Source organism: Mastomys coucha, unplaced genomic scaffold, assembly GCF_008632895.1.
Source record: "Mastomys coucha isolate ucsf_1 unplaced genomic scaffold, UCSF_Mcou_1 pScaffold15, whole genome shotgun sequence".
NCBI classification, from domain to species: domain Eukaryota; kingdom Metazoa; phylum Chordata; class Mammalia; order Rodentia; family Muridae; genus Mastomys; species Mastomys coucha.
In genome coordinates, this window is record NW_022196897.1 from 77,790,009 (window position 1) to 77,800,805 (window position 10,797).

Genomic DNA, 10,797 nt, shown 5'->3' on the forward strand with positions numbered 1-10,797 from the left:
TCTGTAACTATAGCTTCAGGGGCCCCGCAAGCATGTGGTATACACACACACACACACACACACACACAAATAATTTAAAAAGTTCCCCAATTCAGGCAGTTGAGATGCAGATTAGTTCCTGATTATACCAGGCCTGTGTCTGCATGCTGATTCATATGTTTTCTTTTCCTCTGTACTAAATATTGGGTCTCACAGGGATTTTTTTTTGTTAATTCTACCTCCCTGCCCCACTTCCCAATACTTCCTTTGGCTTCTAAGTTTTCAGATCCTAGAAGAGATTCTAATTTGTACTCTTTTTTTTTTTTTTCTTTTTGGTTTTTCGAGACAGGGTTTCTCGGTATAGCCCTGGCTATCCTGGAACTCACTCTGTAGACCAGGCTGGCCTTGAACTCAGAAATCTGCCTGTCTCTGCCTCCCAAGTGCTGGGATTAAAGGCATGTGCCACCACTGCCCAGCTGTACTCTTTTCTTTATGTGAGAAACAACACACATACACAAAGCTTGCAGTGGTGGCACATGCTTTTGATCCCAGCATTCGGTAGGCAGAGGCAGGTGGCCTCTGAGTTTGAGACCACCCTGGTCTACAGAGTGAGTCCCAGGACAGCCAGGGCTACTCAGAGGAACCCTGTTTTGAAAAAACAAAACAAAACAATCAAAACCCCAACAAACTGATAATTCTACCTCATCATTTTCACCCACCTTCTTCCAAAAACATTAAACAAAACAAAACAAAACTTGTACTCTGTACTATGTAGCAGTGGCTGGTCTGGAACTCAGTATGTAGACTAAATTGGTTCTATACTCACAGAGATCTGCCTGCCTCTGCCTGCCTGGTGCTGGGGTTAAAGGCTTGCAGTGCCACAGCTGGCTCTTCATTTTCCTGATAATTCAGGGGCTAGTGCCCTATGCTGGCTCCTACTTTCTGAAGAAGTAGCTGAACCTCAGTTGCATGTCTTATGGCAAAGTTCACATAACTGACACCATAATCTGTTTACTTCCCCATCCCATATGTTCCAGTTTCAGAGACTGTAATATATATTTTCTACTATGTCAACCATTTCAGGGTGCTATGTACTCTTGTACTCATGGAGTAGGCCCCCTTTTACCAAGGAGTCAGGTATTCCATTTTCATATAGAGAAAGAATCATTCAGTGATTCTCCCATAAATGCTCTACCTTTACAGGGAGTAACATCTCAGTTACATATCTTATCACCCACATCAGGGACAAAGCTATGGCACCATAACAAGAACATGACATTCCACACCCCATGGAGAAGGATGGCCTTATCAGAAATGCCTGTGAGCCAGCTCTATCCTCACATGGCTTAGTTTCTGTTGCAGGTCTTATCACCCACAGCAAGGACTATACAACTAACTCTTCCCCAACTCATCTTTACTCCTCCCCATCTCCTCTTTGATTCTGTTCCTCAACTGTTCAGGTAACAAGTGTTGTTTTTCCTGGAGACATGTGAACAAAACACCTATTCATCATAAATAAGGCATCGATGGCCGATTAAATAAATAATTCCACCCAGGTTTAGCTTGAGCCAGTGAGAGTTGCTTATAGAAGAATGAGCAAGCGGTTACTCGTAGGAAAATGGGCAGCTTATGGCAGCTAGACCACTCAAGAGCCTCTGCCTCCTCTAGTCATTATATGTCCTTGAGTGCACCTCTCCTAGAGCCCCCTTCCTATCAGGGGATGTTATTATCCACCAGTAGACCCAATCTTATAGAAAAACAGCTGTTCTGATTCCAAGATGGCAACAGCATGTCATGTCTGGAGGACAGAGTGTCTACAATTGTGTCTATGTAACTAAATTCTGGCCAGTAGAGTGTAACTGGGAAGTCCTATGATGTGCCCTATAACAAGGAGGTTTAGTTTTGCTATTTTCAGTGTTGGTGGCTGGAATATGGATACTGGGCTGGGGAGGGGAATCTGGATATAAAGTCTGCTCTTCAGTAACTATTTGGAAATAGATAAAAGCCATTTATTGAACAGAGAAAGGCACTAAGAAGGAGCCTGGTCCCTGAAGTTGAATGGAGCCTGATTTACTCTAAATTGTACATTTTTGGATTTATTTTTTCTTTCTTTTTTTTTTTTTTAAAGATTTATTTTATTTATGTGAATACACTGTAGCTGTCTTCAGACACACCAGAAGAGGGCATCAGATCCCATTACAGATGGTTGTGAGCCACCATGTGATTGCTGGGAATTGAACTCAAGACCTCTAGAACAGTCAGTGCTCTTAACCGCTGAGCCATCTCTCCAGCCCTTTGGATTTTTTATATGGTAGAAAAATAAACTTGTACCTTGTTTCAGGTTTGGACTTTTTTTGTCTTTTTCGGCGGGGGGCAGGCAGGGGGAACAGAGTCTTACAATGTAGTCCTAGTTGTCCTGGAACTCACTGTGTTGATCAGGATGGCCTCGTGAACTCGCAGAGATCTGTTTGCCTGTGCTTCCTGAGTGCCAAGTGCTGGGATAAAAGGCATGGGCTGGCATGTGTGGCTCTTTTGGGTTTTTTGTTTGTTTGTTTGCTTGCTTTTTTTGGTCTTTTTTTGGCCAAGGCTGGCCTCAAACCCTCCTATTGCAATCTCCCTTGCCTCAGCCTCCAGAAAGTTGGGATTAAAGATGTACAATATTACTTCTGTTTGCTTATGTCCAAGAAGACCTAATTATAAACAATGATATTGTAATTGCCTATTCTCAAGAGGAGCAAATGCCTATCACATGAAAAATATCTAGAGACAACATACTGATTGTACAATACGGAGTTTGGCCAGTACAGTTGTTAGGCTCAGCTACAAATCAAGTAATATGGAATTCATCGTGAGATTCTGTTTGTTTTGTTTTGTTTTGTTTTGTTTTTAAAGCCAGGCATGGTTGCTTATAATCCCAGCACTCAAGTAACCTGAGGCAAAAGGATTGCTGTGAGGATGAGGTCAATTTGGGCTACATACACAATGAGTTCCAAGCCAGCCAGGCTATGGAGTTCGAGCCTCCACCTCAATCTCTCACAAATCCTCAGGCACACTCCAAATTTGGAACATGAAGGATAGTACATCAGAATCTCAAAGTCATTCTTGGCTACACAGAGTTCAAGACCAGTGTGTGGGCTACATGAAATCCTGTCTCTAAAAACTCATTAGTTAACTAGCTACTTAGCTAACTAAAAGCACATTGTGGACTGTGGCTTTAGATCTTTGGAAGAAAATAAAAGAGAAGTAAGTGTTTTTTGAGAAAGAATAGAATATGCTGAGAGGTTGTGGTGCTCACCTTTAATGCCAGAGGCAGAGGCAGGCAAATCTTTGTGAGTTGGAGGCCAACCTGGTCTATAGATCCAGTTCCCTAACAGCCAAGGGTACACAAAGAAACCTTGTCTGGCAAAACAAACAAAACCAAAAGAATAAAAATTTAAAAACAAGGCATAGGAACTTTCCCCGCCCACCTTAAGGTGTTCCATCTTGGATTTGCTTGTCAAACTCAACCGGAGCATTCATAGAGGTTGTTCAGTTTTCTTCAGCTCTGAGAGGAAATAAAGAATCAAGAAGTGGGGGCTGGAGAGATGGCTCAGCAGTCAAGAGCACTGACTGCTCTTCCGAAGGTCTTGAGTTCAAATCCCAGCAACCACATGGTGGCTCACAACCATCTATAATAAGATCTGACTCCCTCTTCTGGAGTGTCTGTTACAATGTACTCACATATAATAAATAAAAAAAAAATAAAATAAAAAAAGAATCAAGAAGTGAACTGGGACAAGTAGTATGAGAAGTCTGTAAGTGTAGGGTAGTCGTTAAACTATTAAGACGAGCTTTATTCTACTATGATTTATCTTCAATCAATGTGCTCACAAAAGACTAATTCCTTTTTCAGTTAAGACAAGGTCTCATATAGTCCAAGTTGCCCTTGCCCTGAACTGAATATGACTTTGAACTCCAAATCCTCATGCCTCCTCTTCCTAAAATGCAGGGATTACAAGCGTGCTCCTGTTTCAAACATTTAGTTCTCTAAATTACTTCAACACTCGGTCATCAACAGAAAAGGGCAGAAACCCAGCCTACTCTACGCTACAGTTTATGATCTGGATTTGTTTATTTATGCCTAGGGAGGCAGCCGGATTTGCAGTAGGAGCTGAGCAATGTTTCGGCACTCGGCTATAGTGCCTTGAACGATTGCTGGGGCGCTCTTCCTTTGATGTCTGGGCGTTCGTGTGTTCGATGATCTTTTGCGGCGTCTTCTTGGTTGATGTCTCCGGAGCGGCGGCGGCGGTGCCAGGTCCTGGACTGAGTTATCCCGGAGGCCCCGGGCTCTGGCCGCTTTCTTCCGCTGGTCGGTCGAGCGGACCCCTCGCTTCCTTCTGCCTTTCCCCGCCTTCCGTCCGTGGCTGCGTGCGCTCGCTGGCCTTCGGGCCGAGCTCTCACTCTCCTCGCAGGTAGGCCCGGGAGGAGCCTGGGAGGCCCGGTCCGGCATCCTTCCGCCCAAGTCTGGAGGAGACCTTAGCGCCGGCCGGTGGGCGAGCGCGCGGCCCGCTGGGGCGCGCGTTGTGAAGGGGGTTGCGCCCGGGGGCGCGGCCGGAGGGCGGCCCGGAACTGAGCGAGAAGCCGGAAGGAGGGAGAGATGCTGAAACTGCCGGCTGGGTCGTGTAGAGAGAGGATGTCGGGTCCTGGACGCGTGTCGTCACCCCTAGATTGTGGGAGCTTGGCTTTCTTAGACCCTTTCTGCTTTCCTACAACTCAGGTTCCGGATGTCATGCCTCAGCTGTACTGGGGACCCCCGCTGAGTCCAGCCTCCGAGTGCCCTTTGAGTAGGTGGAGGCTCTTGAAACTAGGCCCTCCAGTTCTTGGAACAAAATGTCACTTCTAGTCTTTAGGGGCAGGGAAACCGAGGCTCAGGTATGGGACGTGACTTTTCTCTATGACCTCGACAGATCATTAAATGTGCTGTAAGTTTCTTTTTGTCTTTAATAGTTCACTATTCTCCCATTTTACTGGTCCCTTTTTACTTAACAGTGGTTTCTCATTTGCTTGCAACTCTTCTTTCTTACAAATATACTGTGTTACTGGAGGCTTCAGACATTAAGGGAGCAAGTGATGTTTTGACTGGATTAGTTTTTTCGAAGTTTGTATCATTTTAGAAAAAGTAGTAAGAATAGTTTAGTTTTGTTTACTCTAATCTTGTTTATTTCCACTTTACTTCTGATTAATACTGATTCCACTTTTCAGCTTGCTCTGAAACTTTTTCTGCAATGGTGTTAAGTACGTAGTGCAAGATGGAAGATAGTTAAGATTTTGAATTTAGGTTCTTGTGAAGGTCTTTTCTAGGGGGTATCTAAAGGGAATTAAAGGAGTCTCTTTTGAAACCTTTTTTCTTTTTTTGTATTTGGTTAGTGGTTTAGTAATTTTATTTGAGTTCAAAAGTCTGTGTAGAAATTATTCAAACATAATTGAAGATGAATCTTTTAGTTTTGAAAAATTTTTTTTTTTTTTTTTTTGTTTTTTTGTTTTTTGAGACAGGGTTTCTCTGTATAGCCCTGGCTGCCCTACTCACTCTCTAGACCAGGCTGTCCTCGAACACAGAAATCTGCCTGCCTCTGCCTCCCAAGTGCTGGGATTAAAGGCGTGAGCCACCACCGCTCAGGGAAGATGAATCTTTTGTGAATTTCACTGTTTCTCTTTTCTTTCTCAAGGACTTAAGGTCTAAGTGTTTTTATTAATTTCTTTTAATTAAGTGTCGTGATCCTAATCTGTCATGATCCTAATCCGTTATTCTTTGTAGAAAAAAAAGTCTTGGAGGTCATTCTAGGTTGGATAAGTTTCCTCAGTATGTAGAATTCATAGGAGAATTGACTTTACGGGAGTACTGATTGTGAAAATCTGTTTCTACACAGTTTTAAGATGCTTCATGAACTTTAGAAAGATGATACGATTTTACATTGCTTTTCTAATTTTTTTTCTTTAATGTATGTGTAAGGTCAGTGAGGTTTATTATTGCTGGGAATTTTGAACACAAGGCCACGTGCATGTGCTCTGCCACAGAGCCACACCCCTACTCCTGAGATTAGCAAGATTTAAATGGTGATTGATTGTGTGTCTGTGTGTCTGTCTGCACTTGGGCATGCCATGTATGCATGTGGATGTCAGAGGACAATTTTCAGGAGTCATTTCTCTCCAGCACATGGTTCCCAAGTGAATTCTGGTTATCTGGCTTGATAGTAATCCCATTTTCTGAGCCATTCTGATGGTCCATGAAATTCAAATCTTTATCTTAGTTATCAGGACCTTGGTACTTTTTGTAAGTGTGTAGACTCTAGGTTGGTAATTAAGCCAAAATTATATATTCTTTCAAGAGAACTTTTATGATGGTAGAAGTAACATTGTCCGCTGGGAATTTATAGTTGTAAGAGATGTCTTAGGGACTGCTAATGAATGACAAATAAGAAATGGCGATTGCTATGTATGTCATGAAGAAAAAGATTAGTAACATTTTGAATGGTAAGAAAGAACTGGCAGAAGTTTAAGTTGAATTGAGGCAGATAATGAACTTAGTTATGGGTGAAGTTAATAGGATTGAGACTCTTCAGCTTCTCTACTTTTCTATAGAATTCATATAAATTTTACTTGATTAATTTCTGTATGCTTTTTTTTTGTTTGTTTGTTTGTGTATTGCTGTTCTGGAGTTTTTGAGGCAGGATCTCTTGTATTCCAGGCTAGCTTCAAATTGACTATGCAGCTGAGGATGACCTTGAGCTCTTTTGATCCTCCTGCCTCTACCTCAAGTAATGGGTTACCAGTGTGAACCACTACTTGATGCTATATCTTGGGCTATCTCTTGGGATTTCAGAAATGTTTACATTATGACTGAATTATTTTATATTTTGGTAAGAGGGTTCTTGTGGATAATTAAGAGATATAAGCTTCAAATAGCTATGGCTGTACATACTTTAAAATCCAACACTCCAGAGAGATTGAGGCAGGAAAATTATGAGTTCTAGGTCAGCCTGAGTTAACATCTGGAGACTGCCTCAAAAAGCAACAACAGCTGGGCAGTGGTGGCGCACTTGGGAGGCAGAGGCAGACAGATTTCTGAGTTCGAGGCCAGCCTGGTCTACAAAGTGAGTTCCAGGACAGCGAGGGCTACACAGAGAAACCCTGTCTTGAAAAACAAAACAAAACAAAAAAAACAAAAAAAACAAAAAAAAAAAAAGAAAAAACCAACAACAACAGCAGCAAAAACCAACACAAGACAAAAAAGGCAAAAGCCTCAAGAGTGTTTTCTGGAATGTGGCCTGGACCAGAGTTACTGAAATAACCCCCCCTTAACTAAAAGAGGAAATGCTTTTTCTTTTTTTACATTATTTATTTATTTTTTTATTTCTGTGAGTACACTGTAGCTGTCTTCAGACACAGCAGAAGAGGGCATTAGATCCCATTACAGATGGTTGAGAGCCACCATGTGGTTGTTGGGAATTGAACTCAAGACGTCTGGAAGAGCAGGTAGTGCTCTTAACCACTGAGCTGTTTCTCCAGCCCTGCTTTTTATTTTTTTATATTTATTTATTTTATGTGCATTGGTGTTTTACCTGCATGTATAACTATGTGAAAGTATCAGATCCCTGGAACTGGAGTTGAAGACAGTTGAGAGCTGCCACGTGGGTGCTGGGAATTGAACCCAGGTCTTCTGGAAGAGCAGCCAGTACTCTTAACCACTGAACTATTTCTCCAGCCCCGAAAAGCTTATGTTTTTATACTGTATAATTTGTAATATATTTTTGGTGTATGTGAGGGAAATTATAGGACTTTTATTCTTTTGGTGATTTTTTTTATCTTGCTTTATTAATGCTGAACCTGAATTTTTATGAACTTCATTCAGTATCATCATGAATGGATAGTTTAGCTCAATTTATTTTCTCCTCATCTATCTTACTTTTAAATAAATTAGGAAAAAAGCGTTGCTGCTGAGTGCTGGTGGCACATGCCTTTAATTTCAGTACTTGGGAGGCAGAGGCAGGCAGATCTGAGTTTGAGACCAGTCTAGTGTAAAGAGTGAGTTGCAGGACAGCTAAGGCTACACACAGAAACCCTCTCTCCAAAACAAAATTAAAGTGGTGTTAACATAACAACATATCAAGGTCTTTCAAAAAAGATAGGTCTCTATCTTGATAATTTTGGAATGGGATATAAATATTTTGTCCTGTGGCGTAGCATACAAAAACAACAAAACCAACTTAAAAGTACAAATCGAGGTGCTTTTAGTCATCATAATCCTTGTTTCTTTCTCCATTCCTCATAAGCTCAAGGCTTTCAGTTTCTTGTTATGGTCTCTGCTTGTCCAGAAGTGTGCCTTACAACAGCCTGCCCCTATGCTTTGGGTAACTTACAGTTTTCCTGTTTTGTTGTTTTGTTTATTTTGGGGATTGTAATTCATGTATTTTTTTCTTTTTTAGCCTCTCTGTCATAGGTTTAGCTTTTGAAATTTTTTCCTTTTCCTTTTTGTGATTGAGCTCAGGATGAGCTTCCCATAGTACATAGAGCAGTGGTGGTTCAGTGGAGGACTTCTTGCTTTCCCAGTGTGGATGTAGAAATGTACATTTGTGGATGTTGCCTCCGTCCTTGGTTTAGGCATTACTCCTTCATGGAGTCCCTGTCTCAATCTTCGCCAGTAAACAAATGTAAATCGTAAACTTGTCTTTCTTTAAAAAAAAATAAAAATTTTTAAAAAGTGTTCAAGTGTTACTTCTGTGCTGTCCTAGAGCAGTGATCTTAGATGTCATTCAGATTAGTAGTCTTTCGTTCAAGGCAGCCTTGTGGTAGTCACCGAGGATGGGATAGAGATGAGCAAACACAGGCCCAGGCTCTACTGCATGTAGAGCATTGGCATTCATTGCTGAATTTCTTGCCTTCTCAATGTGCATGTAGGAAGTCATATGTATTTGGAACTGCTAGTGAAAGGTTTGGAGCTGCAGACTTACTTGAGTACCTTCCCTCCCCTTGTAGTTAGTCTTCTGTGTTTGTAGGTAAGGGTTAACTGTGCTTGAGTTGTCCTCTGTGTCTTTTGCTCTTAGAATTGATAAGCTATTTCTCTAGGTAAACTTTGTTTTTGCATTTGAGTCTACACTATGCTTGAATTCTTGATTCTCTTATCTCTATCTTCCTAGTACTGGGATTATAAGCATGAATGAACACACTTGTCCTATGTAATGTTGAAGATCAGGGCTTTGTGCTTGTTAGGCAAGATGTATGCTGGGCTACTTCTCCAGCCCCACATCAAGCTATTTTTTGGTTGTGACTTTTCTTTCAACCACCTTTCAGACTTTGCTCTTTTTCAGAAGTATAAAGCTCATTAGATATATTAGATCAGTGATACAGAAGCTGATAGGAGTGTTCCTACCCTTGTGAAGTTTATTCCAGTGGAGAGTATAGTTGGCAATGAATCTGGTAAGGGTGGGAATTTAGGCTAAAACAGTGCTCTGTGGAAAACATTGATAAAGAGGAGTGAGGTAGATAGGGAACTGGGTGTTTCTTTCATGGCATCTGTCTCACTAAAAGACTGCAGTCAAGACATAATTTTGTAAGTTCTTTTCTTGCCATCGCAATGAAAAAAAGCGTCAGGTTTTACTGTATTTTCCAAGCTGAACTGATCCTATCTCAGCCTCCCAAGTGCTAGGATTATAATCTGCCCCACCGTGCCTAGTATACTGGCTGGTTTTGCTTGTCAACTTGATGCAAGCTAGAGAGAGGAGCCTCCCTTGAGGAATGCCTACTTGAGATCCAGCTTTAAGGCATTTTCTCAACTAGTGATCAAGGGTGGGAGGGCTTGTTGTGGGTGGTACCATCCCTGGGCTGGTAGTCTTGGGTTCTATAAGAAAGCAAGCTGAGCAAGCCAGAGGAGGCAAACCAGTAAGTAACATCCTTCCATGGCCTCTGCATCAGCTCCTGCTTCCTGACGTGCTTAAGTTCCAGTCTTGACTTTTTTTGGTGATGAGCAGCAATGTGGAAATGTAAGCTGAATAAATCCTTTCCTCTCCAACTTGCTTCTTGATCATGATGTTTGTTCAGGAAAACAAACCCTGACTAATTGGTACCAGCATAGTGAGGTATTCCTGTGACAAATTGACCATGTTTTGGGGAGGACTGTGGAAGGACTTTGGAACTTTGGGCTAGAAGAGCCATTGGGTGTTAAGAGCTATGTGGGATGTTCTGTAGGAGCTTGGAAGATAATGTTGAGAACAGTGCAGAAGATGGAGGCCTGGCTTGTGAAATTTCAGAGGGAAGATTAAAGACTCTTACCAGGGCCATGTTGTTTTTATTGTGAAGATTCTGTGGTTTTAGTTAGCTGGGGCTGACGAATCAGCTGTGATTAACAAGATACCAGAACTACTAATGTGAAACCTATGCGTTACTGGGACTATTGGTGCTGTTTAGCTGGAGCTAAGAAATTAGTGGTGATTAAGAAGAGACCAGCATCATTGAGGTGAAATCTTCTGGGAAGTGTTTTCTGAGAGCACAAAGAAGCTGTGTTCTAGAGATAGCCAAGGTTGTACCTCAAGCTGCCGCTGGACTTGGTAATGTGTAAGAGTCACCCAGGTGGTACTGGTTTTGAAAGCATGAAGGGGTCATGAAGAGCAGCTGAGGCTCGGCACTGTGAGAGGCCATGGAAGGCCATTGGTGAAAGTGCAGCCTCAGTTGCAATTGATGGCCCGGGACTGAAGGGGTCATACAAAGGAGTTGAGGTTTGGCACCATGAAGAAAGCCTATGAGCGGCTATTGGTGAAGCCTAGTTGCAGCCGAAGACAGCAGTGT

At 42.0% G+C, this 10,797-nt stretch overlaps 1 protein-coding gene across 7 annotated transcripts in view; it reads left to right on the forward strand.

Moving 5' to 3' along the window:
* Positions 1–4,193: 4,193 nt before the first annotated feature.
* The window catches only part of Ambra1 (autophagy and beclin 1 regulator 1), a 190,533-nt gene continuing 183,929 nt past the window's right edge, over positions 4,194–10,797 (forward strand). For 2 of the 7 annotated variants that reach the window (XM_031371037.1, XM_031371043.1), the window contains exon 1: positions 4,194–4,430. The gene's annotated coding sequence lies outside the window, so the exon portion shown is untranslated. The other 5 variants (XM_031371042.1, XM_031371041.1, XM_031371044.1 and 2 more) reach the window with 4 other exon arrangements.